General features: G+C 50.8%; 1 pseudogene; it reads right to left on the reverse strand.

The window, feature by feature from the left end:
- LOC112124981 overlaps positions 1-25,463 on the reverse strand; it is a 573,457-nt pseudogene that overhangs the window by 73,885 nt on the left and 474,109 nt on the right.

The following is a 25,463-nucleotide window of genomic DNA, read 5'->3' on the forward strand; positions in this document are numbered from 1 at the left end:
ATAAAAAAATTTAAAAAATTGTTTGCTTTAATTGAAAAATACTTAATAAAGTATCACACCCCCCACCACCTCCTTCCTTTTCGGCCCACAGCTGTTTCAGTGGGGCAGCGCTCCGGAAGGAGGGTTTGTTTCCACGGGGCTGGGCAGTGCTGGGGGGGAGTGTTTCCATAGGGCTGGGCGGCACTGGTGGGGGGGTGTGTTTCCACGGGGCCAGGCAGTTTCGGTCCTCAGTTGTTTTCTTTGGAGAAATATGCCCCTTGCCGCTTTACGAGTTGTGCAGGCCTGATGTATAGGGCGTCTCTCCTGTGTGCATTCTCTGATGTCTGATAAGGTCTGAGCTCCGACTGAAGCTTTTCCCGCACTCAGAGCATGTGTAGCGCGTCGCTCCTGTGTGGATTCTCTGATGTGTGTTAAGGGAAGAGCTCTGACTGAAGCTTTTCCCACACTCAAAGCATGCGTAGGGCTTCTCCCCTGTGTGGATTCTCTGATGTCTGATCAGGTATGAGCTCCAACTGAAGCTTTTCCCGCACTCAGAGCATGTGTAGGGCGTCTCTCCTGTGTGGATTCTCTGATGTGTGATCAGGGCAGAGATGTGACTGAAGCTTTTCCCACACTCAGAGCATATGTAGCACGTCTCTCCTGTGTGGATTCTACGATGTGTGATAAGGTGTGAGCGCCGATTGAAGCTTTTCCCACACTCAGAGCATGTGTAGGGCTTCTCCCCTGTGTGGATTATCTGATGTCTGATAAGGTTTGAGCTCCTATTGAACCTTTTCCCACACTCAGAGCACATGTAGGGCGTCTCACCTGTGTGGATTCTACAATGTCTGATAAGGTGTGAGCAGTCATTGAAGCTTTTCCCGCACTCAGAGCATATGTAGGGCGTCTCACCTGTGTGGATTCTACGATGTGTCATAAGGTTTGAGCGCTGATTGAAGCTTTTACCACACTCAGAGCATGTGTAGGGCCTCTCTCGTGTGTGGATTCTCTGATGTGTGATAAGGTCTGAGTTCCGACTGAAGCTTTTCCTGCACTCAGAGCATGTGTAGGGCATCTCTCCTATGTGAATTTTCTGATGTCTGATAAGGTTTGAGCTCCTATTGAACCTTTTCCCACACTCAGAGCATGTGTAGGGCATCTCCCCTGTGTGGATTGTCTGATGTGTGATAAGGGCAGAGCTCCGATTGAAGCTTTTCCTGCATTCATGGCACGTGTAGCGTGTCTCTTCCAAGTTGATTCTGTCACGTGTTATAAGGTCTGAGTGGCTACTGAAGTTTTCCTCTGGCCTCTCTTGAGTGTCACAAGAATTGGCTTTTTCTTGGAGTGCACAACTTCTGGAAACATTCCCTTTGGATCTTCCTGATAATGTTCCATGTGGTTCTACTTGCTCAGCATCTTCCTGCTGGGGTTTCTCCTCCTCATTCTGACTCACCATCCCATCACCTGAGGGGAGACAGAGAGAATCCAGACATAGGTCACTCCCTGCGCCAGAAAGAAAGGAAATTTCAGAGAGAGGAATGGAAAAAGGGATGAACAAACCAAAATATGGGTGGGAGCGATCAAACCTATCAGGAGCTGATTTTCCCCAAACCCTTCCCCAGAGGAGAGAGGAAGGGATCAGTCTTGGTCCGCATCTCACCAGAACACTCAGGGGAAAGCGAGATCGGGAAGGGACCTGCTGCCAGTTGTCAGTCAGAATAGGAGGGAAGCCATGAGTGACATCTGCCATAATGATTACACATCTGCACGGAACAATCCGGAACTTGGAGAGCTCACAGGGTCTTTATAGGGCATCCCAAATGTTTCCTGCATTCCCAGTTTTTGAGTTGGTTTAACCAATTCCTCACCTGTGAAGGCAGCTCTCGGGAGCACTTCTTTCTCAGAGCCCTGGAGGTCCAGGACCCATGGCTCTTCCCCTCGTTCCAGTTGCGGGATCACATCAGGTTTGGAAATTGGAAACCCTACTCCAGGCAAAGAAAACAAGGGAGGTCAGTGGAATTTGTGGGATACTTGTCACAAAGAATATTCCATGGTTTTAACCCCAGCTCATGTTAAAGCAGTAACATCCCAAGACCATCTTCCTTGGCTCAAAGTGGCAGGAGAGTTATTATTATTATAAATCATATGCATTACCTTAGTGCCTAAGGACCAACTAACAGTGGGTCCCCATTGTGTTAGGCAAAGTACAAAGAATAATAGATGGCCCATGCCCTGAAGAATTTACAATCTAAATAGACAAGACAGACACAGAATGGGGGAAGGGGTAGAACCCACTGTTAGAATGGAGATATTCAGGCCTGCCTGTAAAGCCTATACTTTAAGAACTTAGGTGTATTTCTATCACTTAGCTAGTTACAGGGGTATAAAAACAAAGAATCAAAATCACAGTCTGCCTGTGTATGGGCCTTCTCTCACTAGGATAGTCTGAGGCCTTGTTCTTAGGCTAATGCCTTTGGCGAAGCAGCAGGGGCAGCCATAAGCTGGGAAGCGAAGGGTCACATCCTCACATCCCAAACCAGTCACACTGAAATAAGGAGGTGTTGGGCTGTTAGGAAGACGATCCTGTCCGTACAGCGCCCATCACCACCAGATAAAGAAACAGATCTTAAGATGGTTAAAGAAAACTTAGTTTAATAGCATCCTGTCTGGCAAGAAAGCACTTATCAGTGGTTGTGGTTTGAAACTCATTTCTGTATTGTTTTATCTTTATGGCCACCACTTTTCATTGTTAATCAGTCTGGTTCTCTAATTGTTTCTCTCTGCTGTATAATTAATTTTGCTAGGAGTAAGTTAACTAGGGTAGTGGGATATAATTGGTTAGAGAATTATGTTACAATATGTTAGAATTGGTTAGTTACAATGATTGGTTAAGGTATAGCTAAGAATATTACTCTATAAACTGAGTCAAACAGGAGGGGGAAAAGGAAATTGGAATGATAGAATATCAGGGTTGGAAGGGACCTCAGGAGGTCATCTAGTCCAAGCCCCTGCTCAAAGCAGGACCAATCTGCAACTAAATCATCCCAGCCAGGGCTTTGTCAAGCCTGACCTTAAAAACCTCTAAGGAAGGAGATTCCACCACCTCCCTAGGTAACCCATTCCAGTGCTTCACCACCCTCCTAGTGAAATAGTGTTTCCTAATATCCAATCTAAACCTCCCCCACTGCAACTTAAAACCATTACTCCTTGTTCTGTCATCTGCTACCACTGAGAACAGTCTAGATCCACCCTCTTTGGAACCCCCCTTCAGGTAGTTGAAAGCAGCTATCAAATGCCCCCTCATTCTTCTCTTCTGCAGACTAAATAATCCCAGTTCCCTCAGCCTCTCCTGAGAAGTCATGTGTTCCAGTCCCCTAATCATTTTTGTTGCCCTCCACTGGACGCTTTCCAATTTTTCCACATCCTTCTTGTAGTGTTGGGCCCCAAACTGGACACAGTACTCCAGATGAGGCCCCACCAATGTTGAATGTTTGTTAAGGGGGGGAACGGGAACAGAGATACAGGCAAGGCTCTGCGGCATCAGAGCTGGGAAGGGGGACATGGGGTAAATGCTCTGCGTCATCAGAGCTGGGAAACACTGGAGAACAGACTGTATCGGCGTATAGAGATAAGCCCAACTGGTGTGAAGGCCTTCGGAATACATAATCTTATAGGTGTAAAAATTGTACAGGCTATACTACCACCCTGTGACATCATAAACAAAGTGCCCATTTGTGCCCAGGTAGCGGCCCTGCTATAGGAGGGAGGAATGCAGCACAGACTCAGGGTCGGTGGCCAGGGTCGCTGTGCATAGAGATGGGGAGGTTATATGGGGAGGGGGTAATGAATGGGAGATGGAGGTCAAAAGTTAAAATAATAATATTTGGGGGGAAAATGTATAATGAAGTGAAACTGAACAGAAATAGTACTGGAGTGTAGGCTCTAAAGTAACAAGGCTTCGGTAGGGATTTGGGGTTAAAGGTCTGGGATGCCCCGCAGCTCTAGATCCCCAAACCTCTCCTCCCTCCCACTGACCCACCCAGCCCACTACCTGGGTGCCCTTACTCCACACTCCCCTCTCCTTCTTCCCATTACTCTCAGTCGTCACCACCTCCCGGTACCTTGGCAGCTTCTTGTATTCTCTCCTTGTCTCTCACTACCTCATCCCTCCCTGATGGTTCTTAGTTCTAACCCTGCATACACCCTCCCCATATTCTGGCACCCCAGAATTATCTCCTCCCCCCTTCTCCTCCCCTCCCACAGCTCTGTTCTTCCTTCACCCATGGGTTCCTGAATAGCAACATTATACGCTCTCCTTTCAAAAGAGCTCATCTGACTGTCACGCAAGCCATGCATGAGTCATACACCTATTTACTCAATTTAGAATTCTACAGGCAGCATATTTTCCTCTCTCCCCCACCTGGAGCTGATAAACATTCCTGGCAGGAGGGACACATGCTCCTACAACTCAAAAGGAAAGGAGTTGATAGAAAAGATCACAGGACTGACCCCAAAGAAGGGTGAGCTGCAAAAGGCAGAATCAGGCAACTCATCTGGGGTGCGGAGAGACCACGGTGAAGATGGTGCAAAGATCACTATGTGGGAATTAGCAAATGTGATTTTTTTTTTTTTTAATCTTTGGCCAGCCCTAGTCAAGGCATTTATTATAGTTCTCTCTCATGTGGATTTTCTGATGTTTAATAAGGCTTGAGCTCTGATTGAAATTTTTCCCACACTCAGAGCATCCATAAGGTTTCTCATCCATGTGGATTCTCTGATGTGTGGTAAGATGTGAGCTATAACCGAAGCTTTTCCCACACTCAGAGCATGTGTAGGGCGTCTCTCCTGCGTGGATTTGCTGATGTGAGATGAAGGCTGAGCTATAATTGAAGCGTTTCCCACACTCAGAGCATGTGCAGTTTCTCTCCTATGTGGATTCTACAATGTGAGATAAGGACTGAGTGCCGACTAAAGCTTTTCCCACACTCAGAGCACGTATAGGGCATCTCTTCTGTATGAATTCTCTGATGTACGATGAGCTTTGAATTATCAATGAAGCATTTCCCACACTCAGAGCATGTGTAGGGCTTTTCTCCTGTGTGGATTTTCTGATGTATAATAAGGCTTGAGCTCTGATTGAAGCTTTTCCCAAACTCAGAGCATCCATAAGGTTTCTCACCTGTGTGCATTCTCCGATGTCTGATAAGGCTTGAGCTCTGATTGAAGCATTTCCCGCACACAAAGCACGTGTAGGGTTTCTCTCCTGTGTGAATTCTCCTATGTCTGATAACGTGTGAGTGCAGACTAAAGCTTTTCCCGCACTCATGGCATCCATAAGGTTTCTCACCCGTGTGGATTCTCCTATGTCTGATAAGGTTTGAGCTCCGACTGAAGTGTTTCCCACACTCAGAGCATCTGTAAGGTTTCTCACCCGTGTGGATTCTCTGATGTGTGAGAAGGGCAGAGCTCTGATTGAAGCTTTTCCCGCACTCATGGCATGTGTAGTGTGTCTCTTCCAAGTTGATTCTCTTGTGTGTAATAAGGTCTGAGTGGCTACTGAAGTTTTCCGCTGGCCTGTGCTGACTCTCACAGGCTTTTGGTTTTTCTGGGAGTGCACAACTCCTGGAATCATTCCCTTTCGAGCTTCCTGATAACATCCCATGGGGTAATACTTGCTCAGTATCTGCCTGCTGGGGTTTCTCCTTGTTCTCACTCACCATCCCAACACCTGATGGGAGACAGAGAGAATCCAGACATAGGTCACTCCCTGCACCGGAGAGAAAGGAAATCTGAGAGGGGAATGGAAAAAGGGATGAACAAACCAAAATATGTGCAGGACAGATCAAACCTATCAGGAGCTGATTATCCCCAAACCTTTCCCGAGAGGAATGGATCAGTTCTGGGTCCTCATTGCACCATAACTCTCAGGGGAAAGCCAGATCGGGGAGGGACCTGCTGCCAGTTGTCAGTCAGGGTAGAGGGGAGCCATGAGTGACATCTGCCTAATGATTCCACATCTGCAGGGAACAATCTTGAACTTGGAGAGCTCACAAGGTCTTTGTAGGGCATCCCAAATGTTTCCTGTATTCACGGACAGTTTTTGACTTGGTTTAACCAATTCCCCACCTGTGCAGGCAGCTCTCAGGAGAACTTTTTTCTCAGAGCCATGGAGGTCTGGAACCCATGGCTCTTCCCCTCGTTCCAGCTGCGAGATCACATCAGGTTTGGAAACTGGTAACCCTGCTCAAGGCAAAGAAAACAAGGGAGGTCAGTGGAATTTGTGGGATACTTGTCACAAAGAACAGTCCATGGTTTTAACCCCAGCTCAGTGGGGGAGGGATAGCTCAATGGTTTGAGCATTGGCCTGCTAAACCCAGGGTTCAATCCTTGAGGGGGCCACTTAGGGATCTGGGGCAAAATCAGTACCTGGTCCTGCTAGTGAATGCAGGGGACTGGACTCAATGACCTTTCAGGGTCCCTTCCAGCTCTATGAGATAGGTATATCTCCATTTTTTTTTATTTAAGCAGTAATGTTCCAAGGCCAGCTTCCTTGGCTCAAAGTGGCAGGAAAATTATAAATCATATGCATTACCATAGTGCCTAAGGGCCAACTAACAGTAGGTCCCCATTGTGCTAGGGAAGGTACAAACAGAGAACAGTAGATGGCCCATGCCCTGAAGAATTTACAGTCTAAATAAACAAGACAGACACAGAATGGGGGAAGGGGTAGAACCCACCAGCAGAGTGAACTATGTGAAGGCAGAGTGACAGATCTGATGAACACAGGCATACATCTTGAGACCATCATATTTAATGTTATGACTAGGGCCAGTGTTTTCCAGAAATTGCTGCTATTACTTCATTTTTCCCCCGAAATTACTCTTCATTTCTGGAATCACCCTTCATATCTGGAATTTCTGATCAGAGGGTGGGTGGGGCATGCAGTGTCGCAACCCCCCAGGTTTCTGCCCAGAGACACCTGACTCCTCCCCAGGGTGCAGGGCAGAGGCTCACTGCGGTTGAGACTTGCTGCCAATTTCTTCCCTCCTCATACAAGTCTGGGCTCAGCAAAACCACCGTGGAGCTTCCCCTGGGTAGGAGGGGCACCTGGCAGTGGGACATCAGGCTCCCTCTTCATGCTGAGGAGCGGACGGTGCTTGCACCGGCTCTCGGCTGCGTCCACAGCACCTCTCCCCTGCTCATCTCCCCCGCACACAGCTGGTTCATGCCCAGTATCCCCAGCACACAGCTGGCTCTAGGCTCTCAATGCACAGTGTCTGGGCCCCACCTCCCCCACACAGCTGGCTCCTGTCCCCTCCCCGCAATGCACTTTAATCCTGTAAAGGATAATATATTGCTCATATTTGTCAATTACTCTGTTTTCTTTGCCAGCAAACACTGGCCCTAGTTATGACTGTTCTCTGTATATTTGAGCCAGCCCTTGAAAGCATGAATACTTCACAGCTATGATGCTGAGATGGGCCAGATGATACCGGGAAGGGTTGAGGGATGGGTTTCCTGTGCAATCTGGTGTCACTAAGGGGTGATGAATGCCAGATCCTAAAGCTGGTTATGCAGATCTCCGTCTTTTGAAGCTTTGCCCCATGAAGAAAGGGGCAGGGTCTGATTTTACCTCTTTGAGGAAACTGAAGACAGACTTTTTGGGGAGAAACAGCTGAGTTTGAACTGACTGAGGGGGGTCTTTTAGGGCTACAAACTGACATGACCTGATAACTAAGAGGTAAGCTTTTAAGGAAGGCTTTAATACACTTCGGAAACAATCAGTGATTCCCAAGAGGACTGATGAGGGGGCAATGGCAAATATGCATTTAGATGCTTTTCTTGTTTTATATCTTTTCTCCAGAAGGCACACTGACACTGTCATGGATCCATAGGATCTGTGCAATGCCCTGGCTTTTAAACAGTCCTTGGGAAGTGCCCCTTGAGTGCACTAGACCCCCAAGGGGTCCCACTCTTCCACAAGGATAGACCATGTAGCTTCAACACCTGAGATTGAGCCTCTGGCTTCAACACTCCTATTTCAACCTGTGAGTGAGCTCTGCCAGCAGGTCCAGCTGAACTACACTCCTGTTCAGAGACTGTTCCTCAGTCAATGCACAGAGCAAGTTTTTGCTGTGACACTGGGCAGACTATTAAAACATAGCAGGGTTTATTAGTCAACTAAAACACAGCATTGGAAAGTCCTTAGATTAGCACAGAGAAGCAAAAAGACAATATAGTCCATACTGGCCAATGTCCTTGTGTCATGATGCTGTAGAAAATACTTTGGTTTCCTTTCACTGTGACTGTTCATTTGTCTTTGCTCCAGTAGAGCTCCCTGCGTCTGCGAGCTCAAAAACATAACGAGTCCATTTATGCTTCACTCAGCCAAGTGGAGATCCTCCCTTGGACAGGTGACAATTATTCCCTTGTCTCTGTCGGGTATTCCATTGATGTAGATTGGCCCCAGCCAGTCCTTAATGACCAATTCATATCATGACAGATACATGACAAAACACCTCATGTCTCTTGCTCGTTATGATCATAGCAATACCAATCACAGAGGGAAACTGAGGTGTGTATTGGCATCATACAAGTATCACCAAAATTCCCACCTCTATCACACGCACACTGCTCACAGCCCTTGGAGAGAAAGCAAAGCATAGGAACTGGAAGTTAGTCCAGTGAACACAGAGGAGGACAAGCTGCAATCCTCAAACCCTGGTTAAAAAGGAGAGGCATGTGGGTCCCTACCCATAGAGAGGGGCTGGCTAGAGGCCTGATACCTGACAGGGCATTCCTTGAGCAGACCATGGAGGCAGGTCAAAGGCTTAGCTAACCCAAAACTGTGACATTGCAAAAGCACATTTTGGGGAATTAAGAAATCTAGTGACTCAGGTGTAATGGGAGGGAGAATTAAACTCCCTCAATGTGTGGAGGAGGCTGGGGAATTAAACACTAAAATTCAGGAACAACGGCCTCTAATTCTTCCGGAGAGAAGAGGAGGAGAATGTAAGAAACAAGAACTGGGCCATGCAACCTCAGGAGGGACAGGCTCAAAGATCCAAGGAGCCTGGAGAGAAGACAGCTTGCGGCTGCTGCAGATGGGGAGAGGGGGGACAAGGCTCTCCAAACTCTCACTGCTGTTGACCCTGACCTGATTTTATCATCTATGACCACCATGTCTTGTGGGCAATTTTATACTCACTAGAGGTAAAATGTCATTATCAGAGTATTGCTTATTAGCTTGGAACATGCGTGGAGGGGCAAGGAGGTGATGCAGGTCTACACTACAGCCGGGATCGACGCTCTGAGATCGATCCACCTGTGGTCGATTTAGCGGGTGTAGTAAACACCCGCTAAATCAACTGCAGATCGCTCTCCAGTCAACCCCTGTACTCTACCCAGATGAGAAGAGTAAAGTAAGTCGACCCCCTGCAGCGTACACCCTGTGGTAACTCGATCTAAGGTACGCTGACTCCAGCTACTTTATTCACGTAGCTGGAGTTGCGCAGTGTAGGTCGACTGACTGCGGTAGTATAAACGTAGCCAAAGCTTGCTACAGTTAAGGGCCTTATATTAGGTTGAGGCTTTGTGGGAGTAGTTATGCTGAAGTCTGGGATTTACCTGAATCGGCCTAAGGAGAGACTCCCAGGTCAGATATTTTGCACCCTCATTTTGAGAGACTAACGAGGAACCACAAACAGGTGGAATACGCCACAGGATTCTGAAAGAAGGAAGTTTGGGGCGGGCTTTAGCAATTAGGTTGCTATGCAGTATCTCAGCAGTGGGACCGCATTCATATATTGGAATTATTAATAACTAAGTGATGTAAATCATGAGTATTAATGCTTGATGCTTAATTATGGACTTCCCAAAGGCCACATATGGGTTGGGGCAGCTATTGACGTTATTGTAATTAGAGTAAAGGAGCAGATATGGTATATAGCCATCCTATTACCATAATAAAATGGATAAATTACCTCTCCTTGTGACCATTTTTTCATTTTGTCGGGTCCCTGAGACAGTGTAAACTGAAGCAGGGCCTCCCTTCTGATGGTCTCCCTTGTCCCTCGATCTTTGTTTTCAACGGTGTACATAACTTGTAAGTACGCACAGTGCAAGACCCTCTTTACTATACTTATCTTAGTCTAATCGTTACGTGTATTGATCCTTGCCTATGATTTCAATTATAACTGTCTGTATTAAATCAAGTTTCTGTGTGTTTTACCAAATTTCATCTTCTCAATTAACTTTGAGTAGCCATGTACAGGGTAAGCTGTACCCCAATACGTAATCTTATAGGTGTAAAAATTGTACAGGCTACACTAGCACCCTGTGACATCATCAACAAAGTGCCCATTTGTGCCTGTGTAGGGGCCCTGTTATGGGAGGGAGGAATGCAGCAAGGACTCCGGATCGGTGACCAGGGTCGCTGTGCATAGAGTTGGGGAGGTTACATGGGGAGGGGGGTAATGAGTGGGAGAGGGTGGTCAACAGTTAAAATAATAATATTTGGGGGGGAAATGTATAATGAAGCGAAACTGAACAGAAATAAAACTGGAGTGTAGGCTCTAAAGCTTGGGTAGGGATTCAGGGTTAAAGGTCTGGGATCCCCCACAGCTCCAGATCCCTAAACCTCTCCTCCCTCCCACTGACCCACCCAGCCCACTTCCTGGGTGCCCTTCCTCCACATTCCCCTCCCCTTCTTCCCATTACACTCGGCCATCACCACCTCCCAGCACCTTGGTAGCTTCTTGTGTTCCCTCCTCGTCTCTCACTACCTCATCCCTCCCTGCTGCTTCTTAGCTCTAATCCTGCACACACCCTCCCCATATCCTGGCACCCCAGAATTATCTACTCCCCCCTTCTCCTCCCCTCCCACAGCTCTGTTCTCCCTTCACCCGTGGGGTCCTGGATGTCAACATTATACACTCTCCTATCAAAAACAACAAGGATTCCAGTGGTGGCACCTTAAAGACTAACAGATTTATTTGGGCATCAGCTTTCGTGGGTAAAACACTTCACTTCTTCAGATGCATCTCCTATCAAAAGAGGAGCTCATAGAATCATAGAAGATTAGGGTTGGAAGGGACCTCAGGAGGTCATCTAGTCCAACCCCCTGCTCAAAGCAGGACCAATCCCCAGACAGATTTTTACCCCAGATCCTTAAGTGGCCCCCTCAAGGATTGAACTCACAACCCTGGGTTTAGCAGGCCAATGCTCAAACCACTGAGCTATCCCTCCCCCCATCTGACTGTCACACAAGCCATGCATGAATCATACACCTATTTACTTAATTTAGAATTCTACAGGCAGTATATTTTCCTATTAAAATGAGGAAAAGGCATGAAAGCTACAGTTATTAATGTAGTTACTAATGTAGCCAATAAGGATACATTCAATGCAATTTTAAAATGACAGCACCAAAAAGGCACATGTCCAAAAATGATACTAGTGTATGGGAGATAAGGCAAAAAAGGGGGGGCAAGGAAACTTGTCAAAACTTGTATGACGAATAAAGGTATAAAGTTATTACTACTCAGGTTCTTTAGAGACCCCACAGCTTCTAATAACCCAGGGGACAGGACTCCTTACCCAGCAAGACCACCATCTCATAGTTCTCCTGCATGACGTCTCTGTAGAGGGCTTTCTGAACAGGGTCCAGCAGAGCCCATTCCTCCTTGGTGAAATACACAGCCACCTCCTCGAAAGTCACTGGCCCCTGAAAGAGAAAGTGTCCAAAACTCAGTACCTGCTGCCCCACTCACAACCCCACTATTCACGGAACAGCAGCACCAGGTAAATGGAAGCTCCGGGAGGCATATGTTAACAGAGTCCCACCCCACCTTGCCTAGAGCAGCCAGGAGACATCAGAGGGTAGAAAGAGAGAACCTTTGTGCCTCCCAGCTGACAGACGGAGGCAGGGTCATCACATTTATCACATACCTACTAACCAGAGCTTGATATAGGAGATGGGGCTGTCTCTGGATCCTGCTGGTAGCTCCCTGGTAGGAATCCCAACACTCTCCAAATAAAATATATGGAAGAAAGGGGAAGTCAATAGTAAAGAATATAAGTTAGAAGGTCAGAATTGTAGAAAGTTGGTAAGGGAAGCTATCAGAAATCAATGATCAACCAATGAAAATAAGAAGGAAGTTTTAAAAAGTACATTAAGTACAAAATTAATCCTAACAATGGTAGTGGTAAATTACTAGATGGAAATGGCAGAATTATCAAAAATAATACAGAAGAGGTAAAAGTGTTCAATAAATATTTCTGTCCTGGATTTGGAGAAAAACAGATGATGTAACTCATATCATAAGATGTTGACGCCGACACTCTTTCCATTCCAACAGTAACTCACGAGGACGTTAAACAGCAGCTATTAAAGTTAGATGTGTTTAAATCAGTGGGTCCAGATAACTAGAGTTTTGAAAGACCTGGTGGAGGAGCGTGATGGACTGTTAATGTTGATTTTAATTAGGACTTGGAACACTGGGGAAATTTCATAAGACTGGAATAAAGCTAATGCTGTGCCAATATTTTAAAAGTATAAAAGAGATGACGCAGCTAATTACAAGAGTGTTAGTCTGAAAGCGATACTGGGCAAGAGAATGGAGCAGCCGATACTGGATTTCATTAATAAAGAATTAAAGGAGGGTAATATAATTAGTACCCATTAAAAAGGTTTAGACATAATAGATCCTATCAAACTAACAAGATATCCTTATTGGATGAGATCAAAAGTTTGGTTGCAGCTAATAGTACTGATGTAATATACCTAGACTTCTGTAAGGCATATGAGTTGGTTCAGCACAATATTTTGACTAGAAAGAGACAAAATATACACAGCATACATTAAATAGATTAAAAACTGGGATTGTAAATAGGGAACCATGGTCGAGTGGATTTCTTTCTAGCAGGTTCCCACAAGGATTGGTTCTTGGCCCTGTGCTATTTAACATTCTTATCAATGACCTAGAAGAAAATATAAAATCATCACCGATAAAGTTTGCAGTTGCCACAAAGATTGGGGGTGGTGGTAACGAATGAAGTGTCAGTAGATTCAGGTTCCAGCACTGGGCATCTGAGAAGTTTTCCCAGCCCTGGCTGGAGGGTTATTTCCTGTTCCACAAAGAGGGGAAGTTCCATTCCCAACTCCTGTGCCTTGAAATTAGGCCCTATCTCACACTACACCCCATATTCAGCATAGTGGTAGGATTATAATATGATTAGGACATAATTATGAGGCATTTTGTAGAAGATGAGTCATGTGCGGTGTCACTGGAAAAGTTATGATTTGCTGAATATGATTATCCTATCTGTGTGCATGGATCATGTTCGTATCTGAAGTTATGGATATTGACTACGAATCTGTCTTTCAAATGTGCTTACTCTGGGTAACACCCACAACTAGCCTTTCAGGTACAACAATGAAGAAGCCAGATAGTGCTGATGGCTCATCAACAAAGACAATGGGCCATGGAAGAGCTTAGCCTTCCTGTGAATGTTTCAGCCAGCCTATGAGTTATGGCTACTATGACTCAGCAGGGCATCCTAGGGCATGTGACCAGACCACATGACAATGAACTCCATTTTGGTACCTTTATTTTTCCACAAACTGGACTGGGAACTTAGTTTAGAACAAAGGGTTCCTGCTATATGGAAAAGCTACATAAGGTGGGGTGTGTCATCCAGTGGCGTAGCCAGCTTCTAAGAGGAGGGGGAGCAAACATAAAAAAGGCACCCCCCCTTGGCTCCTCCTCTGGCCACGCCCCCTTGGCTCCTCCTCTGGCTGCACCGCCCCTCCCCCCCGGCTCCTCCGGCCCTGCCAAGCCACCCCCGTGCCCCCTCCTCGCTCCTCCGGCCGCGGCTGCCGGCTGCCATGCTGCGCCCCCCGCTCCTCCAGCCGTGCCCGCTGCCCCCCCATGGCTGCCAGCCGCGCTGTGGAGGTGGGCAACTGAGAGGGGGAAAGCGGTGGGCAGGAGGAGAAGGAGCTGACTAGACCCACGCTCTCCCCAGACCACCGTGAGGGAAGAGAGAGAAGCCACCGCCACCTCCCAGCATGGACCTAGCAAACTCCCCCAGCAGCCGCCGCAGGACGGCGGCAGGGTGGCTGCCCCCCTCGCCCACCCTGGGAGTGGCCCGGAGAGCCTGCGGAACGGCTATGTGAAGAGCTGCGTGACCCCCCTGAGGCAGGACCCCCCCAGGGGCTTCCTCTCCCTGCTGCTGCTCCCCGCTGCTTCCCCCAGGGCTCTGCTCAGCCTGGGCGCCCTGGCCGCCTTTGTCCTCTCACTCCTGCTCTCCTACGGCCGGAGCAGCCCCTGGGGCCAGCAGGGCGAGAGTGGCTGGTGGGGCCCCTCGGCGCTGCACACCCTGCTGGGACTGTCCCACTGCCTCAGCCCCCTCTTCAACATCGCCTGTGCCTTCTTCCTCACCTGCTACCTGGCCCGGGACAAGCACGAGGAGCCCGGCAGCAGCGGCAGTCTGTGCCCCCCCCTCGCTGCTCCGGCCACGGCTGCCGAGCTGCATGCCACACCCCCTCCCCGCTCCTCCGGCTGTGCCCGCCGCCCCCCCCCATGGCTGCCGGCCGTGCTGCGGGCCGCCAGCTTGCGCCCCTCCCCTCGCTCCTCTGGCCTAGGACAAGCACGAGGAGCCTGGCAGCAGCAGCCTGCGGGCCGCCAGCCTGCGCCCCCACTCGCTGCTCCAGCCGCGGTTGCCGGGCTGCACTGCAGGCCGCAGGCCACGCCCCCCTTTGCTCCTCTGGCCGCGTCTGCCGGGCCACGCTGCAGGCCGCATGCCGCGCCCCCCCTCGCTCCTCCGGCCGCTTTTGGAAAGGCGGGGGAAGCAGCTGCTTCCCCTGCACCCCGCTAGCTACGCTACTGGTGTCATCATCTCTTGGCCTCATTCCCCAGACAAGAGAACTCCTGGAAGCACCTGAGGGACAAAGACTGAACTGGGGGAATTGTTGTTCCCAGGGTAAAGGGATTTCTAGCTTGTGTATGGAAACTTGGTGGACTGCTTCTATCATCAGTCAGGGTGAGAAATTGCTAATTCAAATTTTACCCATCTAGTATGTTAGGCTTGGTTTGAGTTTTTGGTTATTTGCTAAGTAATCTGCTTTGATCTGTTTGCTACCACTTATCACTGGGAAACTGGCTGTTGTCTTCTATCTGTCCTTAGGTGGCTTAGGTAAAGCACTCAGGTAGCTTAGTTGGATGCATGGCGCCACCTGCTGTCCTGTTGGGTGATAACAAGGCTAAATCTCCAGCAAAGCAGTGTGAAAAGGGCCAGCCCAGCTTGAGGGTTAGAGAGCACAGCAGTTCCCAGAAGCCCCCCAGATTGCACCCCGGGGTGACAACCCATCACACCCTAGATTACACAAGTCGCAGCAGGTTTGTCACATCCTGTCCCCTCCCTTTCTCCACCCGAGATATTTCCTGCCTTCCACCACTTCTAGCAGCTCCCACCCTCCTATGCATTTACTGCTCCTCTCCCTCCAAGCAGAACCCATCACCAGCTCCCTGATAAGCCCTTACCTGAACCAGCTCCATTGCAGCCATGTCCTTCCCCTTGGGAGGATGGGATGATCTGGAGCAAAACATGGACGTTATTCTGTAGCCTGCCAGGGCGACAAGGGCAATGTGAGAGAATTCAGATGGGGTTTTTGTCCATTCCACACGTCGATTCCCCCCAGGATTTTCCCCTGCTAATGGACATTCTAGGTTCCGCCAAACTGTGAAGCACAGAGTGACCTTATTCCAGTACAGGCCTAGCCACCTCCCACCAGGGTGTAACCCTCTGAGACATGGTGAACCCCTGCCAGTAGCAGAGTCTCTCTGTTACACTTATCAAGTTTGCGGATGATACCAAGCGGGAGGGGCTGCAACTGCTTTGGAGGATAGAATTGAAATTCAAAATGATCTGGACAAACTGGAGAAATGGTCTGAAGTATATAGGATGAAATTCAATAAGGACAAATCAAAGTACTTCACTTAGGAAGGAACAATCCATTGCACACATACAAAATGGGAAATGACTGCCTAGGAAGGAGTGCTGCGGAAAGGGATCTGGGGGTCATAGTGGATAACAAGCTAAATATGAGTCAACAGTGTTACACTATTGCAAAAAAAGCAAGTATCATTCTGGGATGTCTTAGCAGGAGTATTATAAGCAGGACAAGAGAAGTAATTCTTCCGCTCTACTCCGCACTGATTAGGTCTCAACTGGAATAGTGTGTCCAGTTCTGGGCGCCACATTTCAGGAAAGATGTGGACAAATTGGAGAAAGTCCAGAGAAGAGCAACAAAAATGATTAAAGGTCTAGAAAACATGACTGTGACAGGGCAGCCCCGCCCTGCACTAGCCCCGGCAGCGTCAGACCAGTAGCTCTGGTGGTGGAAGTCCCGCCCCGCTCGTACTGGGCATGCTCCAAATGCTCTTGGCGTATAAAAGGAGGGAACTCAGCTCAGTCTGGGCTGGTGGCCGCAGGGGAAGTACCTAACTGGGAAGCTCCTGTGGAGGACCAGCCACCACCCTTGACGTTGCTCTGAACTGAAGCTTCCCCTGGCCAGCATGAAGCCCTACTGTGGGAGGAGCCTGAGGCAGCGACAGACCCAGAGACCTGCGGAGATCCTGGAGATTCATGGGAGACCCCAACTCTCAAGATGGTAGGAAGCTACCCGGGAGGGGTGACAGACTGGTATCTTGCCGCCGGTAAGCCTCAGCGTGTTTCGGTAGGATCTCCCCGCTGAGCTAGTGGCAAGGCCCTACGGCGGTGTAACCAGGGGCAATTCTATGGACTCTGGCCACTAGGCCGTGCTACCCTGTAACCAGGGGCAACTCTATGGACTCCGGCCGCTAGGCTGTGCCACGCTGTAACCAGGGACAAGCCTATGGACTTGGGCCACTAGGCTGTGTTACCCTATAACCAGGGGCAATTCTGGGGACTTCGGCCACTAGGTCGTGTTGCCCTGCAACGAGGGGCGTGAACCCTCACACGTGGTGGGGAATGCAGGCAGCGATTCGGGCCTGTTGAAAGATCCAGCATAAGGAAGTTAAACCGGGGAACCCCGCCAAGCCTCACGATGGAGACAGAGAAGCTCCTAAAGTGGATGCTGGAAAAGCAGCAGGAGCAGGCGGCCCAACAAGAGCAGCAGGTGGTGCAGATGATGCAGCAGATGGCCAGCCATCAGCAGCTGCTGATAACCCAGCACCAAGAGCACCAGCAGCAGCTCCTCCGGGAATTAGCGGTTCAGCAGCAGACACAACAAGTGCGCCTGGTGCAGCAGATGGCCACGCTGTTAAGCCCAGCGGGAGCCGCAGCCGCCATACCTGCGGGGACCGGACCCAGGGATATTTTGGGGAAACTGCCGGTACGCCTCACTAAGATGGGGCCAGAAGATGACCCAGAGGCTTTCTTAGTGACGTTTGAATGGGTAGCGACTGCCGCCAGGTGGCCCCCAGAACATTGGGCCACCCTACTGGCCCCCTATCTGACGGGACAGACCCAGGCCACCTATCGTAGCCTCGATCCCCGGGAGGCCCTAGAGTACCCCAGAGTGAAGGCGGCCATATGGGACCATACCGGTATTAGTCCAGAGATCTATCGCCAACGCCTCTGCAGGGAACAGTACCCCGCTGGGGCCTGGCCCCGGGCAGTGGCCCAATGCATCCGAGACCATTGTTGGAAATGGTTGAACCCGGAAGGCTTGATGGGGCCACAAGTAGCAGAGATGGTGGCACTGGAACAGTTCACTCAGATCCTGCCCCCGGGAGGAAGGGCCTGGGTACGTCGGCATCGACCGGCGACCTTGTCGGCGGCGGTGGCCTTGATGGAGGACTACTTGTCCGCTGAGGGGGCCAAGGTGCCGACTCGGGTAGCAGGAAATTCCAGTCGAAAGGGTGGGCTAGGAAAAGGGAATCCCCAAGGGTCGGGACCACAGGAACCGTCGACAGGCGCCCACCGCACACCTCAAAAACTCCCCAGAGCCAAGGCCTCCCGGGCACCGATCCGAAGGGACCAACAACCCCGAGAGCAAGGGAGCTCCCTGGGCGGAGGCCCAGGACCCGCCGAGGCCCGAGGGGGTGCTGGGAGTGCAGACAGGAAGGGCATTTTCATCAAGATTGCCCATTCATGGACTGCAACTACGGACAAGCCTGGGTCGCCGGACGAAGGGCTCGGAAGAGAGGAACAGGAAAGCTGGTGGTCCCTGTCCGGGTCGAGGGGACCCTCACGAACGCCCTCGTGGACTTGGGGTGTAGTCAGACCCTCATACGGGAGGGGCTGGTCCCGGACCTCAGTCTCTCAGGCCCCCCGATCCACTTACAATGTGTACATGGGGACATCCGCCCTCACCCCCACGGCTAGAAGTATGCCACCGGGAGGAGGGCCTCCGGGTGGGAGTGGCCCCCAGGTTAACCTACTCGGTGGTACTGGGGCGAGACTGGCCAGGCTTCGGGGAGGTTCTCCAGAAGTACCAACCGCCCGACCCACGAACGGATGGGCTTAGGCCTCCGAGAGCGGGGCTGCTCGGACGCATGCCAAGGATTGACCCTGGAGAAGGGACCTCGGCACCAGAGGAGACCCCCGCGACTCATCCCACAGCCAGGCCCCGTTCGGTGGAAGATGCCCAGGCAGAACTGGAGTGGGACGTGGACTTTGTACAGGAGCAGAGGGAGGACCCGACCCTAAGTAGAGCCTGGGAACAAGCCACCAGCCGGACCCCGATGGAGACCTGACTCTGCGACCCCCCAGGGCCCCCACTTTGAGATATGGTGGGATCACCTATATCGGATAGCCCAGGAACCCCAAACCCAGGAGACGTTCCGCCAGCTATTGGTTCCCTGGAGGCTGTGGCAAGGCCTGCTACAACTAGCCCATGCAAACCCCTGGGCAGGACACTTGGGGCAGGAGAAGACCCTCCAGAGGGTGGCTCGCCGGTTCTTCTAGCCGGGCATACACCGAGAGGTTCAGGAGTATTGCGCGTCTTTCCCGGAATGCCAGCTGGCGGGACTGAAAGGGGTAGCCTAGGCACCCCTGGTACCCATGCTGGTAGTCGGCGTACCCTTCGAGCGGATTGGGCTGGACCTAGTCGGCCCCCTTGAAAGAAGCAAGACAAGGAATCGCTTCATCCTAATGATCGTGGACTACGCGACACGCTACCCTGAAGCCGTTCCCCTAAAAACGGCGCCAGTGCCGGCAATTGCTAATGAACTAGTGAAGATTTTTGCTAGGGTCGGGATACCGGAGGAAATCCTGACAGACCAGGGCACGAATGTATCCTCCAAACTGATAGCCAAACTGTGTCGCCTCCTCCACATACGAACGCTCCGGATGTCAGTTTACCATCCTCAGACAGATGGCCTGGTGGAATGTTTCAATGGCACCCTAAAATCTATGCTACAGAAGTTCGTGGAGGAGGACCCTATGCATTGGGATACTCTGTTGCCAGCCCTGTTGTTCGCCATAAGAGTGGTACCCCAGGCCTCGACGGGGTTCTCACCCTTTGAACTCCTATATGGGAGGCAGCCCAGGGGGATCTTGGACCTCCTGAAGGAGGAGTGGGAAGCCCAGGAGACGCGAGTTCTCGGGAGTTGGGCCGGTGGACTACAAGGTCCGACTATCGGGGCAACGGAGGGAGATGCGTATCTACCATGTGAATCTTCTGAAGGCCTGGAAGACTAGGGAAGCCCTGCTCATCGGCCTGTCCACCCCAGAATCGGAACTCGGGCCCCTAGTAGGGGACCCACCAGACCCAAGGCCGGTGACGCTAGGGTCGGGCCTCACCTCCGTACAGCAAGAACAACTACAACAACTGGTGGAGGAATTCCCTGATGTCTTAGCCGCCCGCCCAGGATGAATGACTCTGAGTCATCACATCGCCACCACCCCCGGTCAGAAGGTGAGAGACAACCACCGACCATTGCCCCGGAAAATGTGGGATACGGTCCGACAGGAGCTAGAGACAATGCTGGAGATGGGGGTCGTGGAAGAATCGACGAGTGAGTGGCGCAGCCCCATCGTCCTAGCCCCAAAGCCAGATGGGACTACCCGGTTTTGCATTGACTTCCGAAAGGTCAATGCCATCTCCCGCTTCGACGCATACCCGATGCCGCGGGTGGACGAACTGCTGGAATGGCTCAGGGGAGCGAGGTACTTGTCAACCATAGATCTAACCAAGGGATACTGGCAGATCCCCCTCACACCAAACTCCTGGGAGAAGACGGCCTTTCCAACACTTTTCAGCCTCTTCCAATTTATAACCATGCCGTTCGGGCTACACGGAGCTGCTGCTACATTCCAGCGCTTGATGAATAAGGTCTTACAACCCCACGACCAGTATGCGGCAGCATATATAGATGACATCGTAGTCTACAGCAACAACTGGGAGGACCACCTATGCCATCTGGTGGGGGTGTTACAGGCCCTTAGAGCAGCCGGCCTCACAGCTAACCCAGCAAAGTGTCACCTTGGGCAAGAAGATGTAACCTACCTTAGATATACAGAGGGGGTGTGGGGGGGGAGAACTGACACCTCTAATCAGCAAAGTGCAAGCTCTCAAAGACTTGATACAATCTCTCCTGGGAGTGTCCTCTTCCATGGGCTGGGCCTAGTTTTAGCTTTTGACAAGCATGACCCCGGGGGCTCTGAGACTGGGCCTTCTTGCCTCAGCACACTTGGTTTCTCTCTGTGGCTCCCCAGTGAGTCCAAATAAGTAGATACTCCTGATAGAGACTGTGAACATAAGAACGGCCCACTGCGTCAGACCAATGGTCCATCTAGCTCAGTGGCCAATGCCAGGTGCTTCAGAGGGAATGAACAGAACAGGTAATCATCAAGTGAGCCATCCTCTGTCACCCATTCCCAGCTTCTGGCACACATTAGCTAAAGACACCATCCCTGCCCATCCTGCCTGTGACACTGGCAGATGAGGTGTTAGCTCTTGCAAAAGCCCCCATGTCTTAATTGAACATGGACAAACGCATAGCTGGAATCAGTCTGGCTTTCCTGGGTTAGTATTGTTAAAAAAGGTATTAGAATTATTAGAATGTGTTTAGACTTTATTGAATGCTTTATTGAGTTGCTGCCTGGATTAATATCTGACTAGTTGCATTGTGAGCCTCTGTGGCTATGTAAATCACCAGAGAGGAGAGAGACTTTACCTAGGTGAAGTGCTGATTTGCAACAGAATGCATTACATCCTGCCTGGCAGGAAAGGTCCATCAACACCAGGTAGACTATTATGGGACGTTAAAGAAGACAAAAGACTGTTGTTGTGCTCTTCACTTCACATTAGCTGAGTTTGCAGCTCAGAGCACATGGCAGGAAGGGGATAAAAAACCCCATACAGAAGGAGCTGATTATCTGTATGCTGCTTGGACTCTGCGGGGCAAAGTTTCTAGGCATAAGCAAGAGATCCCCAGCTGCTTAGCCGGGGTTAGTCCTAAATAATATGTAGGGCTTGCTTATTATAAAAGCTTGTAATACCTTTTGAAATTTAAGACAGTAACTCGTCTGTAACTGCTTTAACCTGCTTTAATTTTTTAAACAATTCTCGTTTCCTTTTAAATAAATCTTAATACAGGTTATTACAGGACTGGCTACAAGTGTTGTCTTTGTTGTGAGATCTAAGATTCAATTGACCTAAGGAAGTGACTTGTTCTTTGGGACTGGCAGTAACCTGAACATTGCTGTGATTCGTGGTGTAAGGCAGTGGTTCTCAACCAGGGGCCTGGGGCCCCCTGGGGGGCCACGAGCAGTTACCAGGTGAGCTGCCAAGCAAGACCAGCATTAGACTCGCCGAGACCCAGGGCAGAAAGCTGAAGTCCCAGCGCATGGGGCTGAAGTGCAGGGCCCTGAGCCCCACCACCAGGGGCTGAAGCCAAAGCCTAAGCAATGTAGCTTTGTGGGGGGCCCTGTGGCATGGGGCCCCAGGCAGTTGCCCTGCTTGCTACCCCCTAACACCAGCCCTGGCTTTTGTATGCACAAAACCAGTTATTGAGGCCCATATGGGCCATGGAGTTTTTATAGGATGTTGGGGGGGGGGGGGGGGGGCTCAGAAAGAAAAAGGTTGAGAACCCCGGGTGTAAGGGACCATCTGTCACAAAGGTGAGCTCACCTGCCTGGTGAGATATATGGGATGACCCAAAGGGGCTGTCTGTGATTCCATGTTAATGCTGTTACAGTGCCTGAAGCATTTACCCTGGATACTTGGTTGGTGAAATCGACATATAGACCTCACAGCCAATTTGGGGTTTGTTCCCTGCTTCTTACCAGTCTGCCTCAGACTGGTGCTCATGCTCTCGAGTCACTGAAGAATGCGTTACAGAGACTTACGGGCGCAACGCCACCAGCAGCAATTTGCAGCAATGCAGAGCAGGCTTTACAGTGACACAGTGTGGGCCAAATGGTCTATGGACTCAGTCAAGCCCCAGTTCTCCTCCAGTGCACATCAGCATCCCGGCAACCTTCAAGGAGGGTCAAGGCTGGCACTCCTTCAGTGATGATGGATGTCCAGCATAGAATCACCCGCGCCCCATGACCCTCCTTGTCTCCTGAGACAGAGGTGAGTGATATAGGGTGCACAACGGATCCTGGGGGGGGAGGGAAAGGGATAACAAAACACACCTTCTGGGGGTCACCCCTCAGGAAGTGAAGGTGACAGGCATTGTGGTGGCAGTAAAGGGGGAGGGGAGGGAGTGGGAGCAGCATCTTCAAGGGCAATGCTGCCAGTGGCTCGCCCCACCACATCAGGCATGGGGCTGATAGGGGACCATTCCCTGGGTCTGGGTGCCTGTGAAGGGCTATATAAACCCCACGCTGGCACAGAAGGGGTTACACTGCTGATTTAGTCTGGACTGGCCCAGCCCCTCCACACCCGCAAACCATGCCAGAACTGAAGCAGGAGTTAACAGACGAGACCTACTCTACTGAGAGGGAGGCCACCCTGGGAAGGGAACCGTCTGTGGATCATCTCCAGCCCCAAAGAGAGGGCTGGAAGCATTTGGGGCTTTTGCCTTCACCGAGGGAGGGTGAGGATCCTCGGAGCTCAAAGGGGGAGCAGGCTGAAACTTCCACTGGAGACCCAGTAAACTTTGAAGGGGACTGAGATGCTCCCAGTGCCCCCAGAGGTAAAAGGGGCCCTTCTGCTGATGGGATCTGTCCACAGTCCCCCCTACTTCTTTTCTTTCATTACTTTATTTACCCTTGTTTGCCGACAGTCGGTTCTTTTGCTGTTTCACCTGGTACCCCGAGAGAAGAAGAAAGTGCCTCGAGGCCTCAGCCAGAGGGTTGAGCCCTGACACACTAGAACGACATGCCCCTGTAGCACTCCTGGGGCAGGGGGAATTTGGACTCACACAAGTGCACCCCAGGAGGCCTGAGGCCCAGCAGTTGGGCACCAGTTGATGGGCTGGATGGCCTCTCACTGGGGGCTGCCAGCAGCCTGGCTCATGCAGTAGATAAACGGTGGTCTGGGGAGCAGGAAGCAGGGCAGCGTCCCAGACAGCACTCCGAGAAGGGAAATGGAGAGGGGACGAGGGGCACTGCAGTGAACTCAGCACCTGTCCTGAAGGCCATTGGCAGAAAGTTGTCCTCTCCATTCACACAGGCAGCAAAGCCCTGGGTAAGGCAACTTTCAGAAGCAAAGAGAAGGGGATAGAGCTTAGAGGTTCTCTGCCAGTCGGGAAGGGGTAGCAGCGAGGGAAAACTGGCAGCTGAGAGTTGGAAGGGTGAAGAGGTTTGGGGTATGGTGGGGGCAGAAGCGGCTGGCACTGGGTAACCTGGGACTGTGCAGTCTCTACAGGGGACATTTGCTCCTCCTGTGCTCCTTCCACACCGTCTTGCGAGTAGAGAATGACCACCCTGTCCCCACCCCCAGAGGCAGCTGTGTCTCAGGACTCTCCCAAGTCGCACCCGCTAACTCTCTTCCCATTTGGGGTATAGCTCAGGGCAACAATTTCCCACCAAGATGAACCCTGCTGGCTGTTCTGGTGCCACAGGGGCTTCTGGTGGGTGAAAAGCAGAACTGCAGGACTTCTTGGGCAGAATGTATCTTCTTTATGCAAAAAAAAAAAAAAAAGAAAGAAAGAAATTCTGCACTGGACGTGAATTCTGTGCGTACGCAGTGGCGCAGAATTCCCACATGAGTAACTCACACCGGCACAAACATAACCTGCTCACTCCCATCACTTCTCCCTATGTCTCTGAGTCCCAGAGCTGCTGCTGCTGCCATTAATGCACACAGGCTTTCACTCCCGTTAGTGCTGGCAAGACCCCAATCCAGAGACAGGACTGAACCCTTATTTTCCCATCACATGGGACAGTCTCAGCTGAGGAAGAGGTGAGAATGGGAGGAGGTACAAAGGGGAAAGAGTTGTTGTAGCCATGTTGGTCCCAGGATATCAAAGAGAGGGATTTTTAATTGGTCCTAAAAGAAATTACCTCACCCACCTTGTCTCTCCAAGAAATCTGAAAGTGGCAGAAGGAGACAAACAGGAAAACAGAGGTCAGGACTCTAAACCAAACGTTTTCAAGCCCCTGGAAGAAACTACATTTCCCTTCTGCCCCTAGGTATGTTTGTGTCCTATATGAGGGACCACCCCATTCCTCTCACAGCAGCAAGGGGAGACTGCAGCCAGCCCCAGATGGTCCTTTCTGATCCTGGGATGTGTGTTGTGAGGAAGTTTGGGTGTGGTGGGTGCACGGGCTGGGTCCCCAGACAGCTAGACCCATCTGCAGACTGGAAAACCAGGGCAAGTCCAGCACAGCATGTGGCTGTGGGCAGGGGTAGCAGTTCTGGAGCTAGGCCTCTGTCCCCTCTAGGTCCCATGGCAGATGGCTCTGGCAGCATCAAGTGCAGGTGAAGGTTAGGGTAGTGTCTGAGAACGGGGGTGAGGATTGTGGGGAGGGGGAGGGTCCATGCCCAGGAATGGGGGATGGAATTCACCTCCCCACCCCTCTGCAGAGCCCAGCAACTAGGGATTTATCCAGTGAAGTGGGTGACTTTGAGCCAGCCACTGAAAGATCCTTGTGTCTTAGGTTCCACACTGGCCATAGGCGTTTACTAGTACTCCCTCCCCAGACTCCCGGGGACAGCCAGGGATATAATTAGTGGGTTATGGGAATTGTAAAATGAGAATTCATTAAGAACTATGATATGTGTGTGTGTTGTTAGATCCCTAGACACCCACCAATCCCCGTCCTTCTTCCAATGAGCTATAAATATATAAGACGGGGTGGCCAACTTGTGGCTCTGGAGCCACGTGCGGCTCTTCAGACGTTAATATGCGGTTCCATGTATAGGCACCGACTTCGGGTCTGGTGCCAACTTTCCAATGTGCTGGGGGGTGCTCACTACTCAACCCCTGGCTCTGTTGCAGGCCCTGCCCCCACTCCACCCCTTCCCGCCCCCTCCCCTGAGCCTGCAGTGCCCTCGCTCCTCCCCAGAGCCTCCTGCATGCCACAAAACGGCTGATCGG

The sequence above is a fragment of the Terrapene carolina genome, unplaced genomic scaffold (assembly GCF_002925995.2).
Source record: "Terrapene carolina triunguis isolate 2854851 unplaced genomic scaffold, T_m_triunguis-2.0 Scaffold638, whole genome shotgun sequence".
Taxonomy (NCBI): Eukaryota; Metazoa; Chordata; order Testudines; family Emydidae; genus Terrapene; species Terrapene triunguis.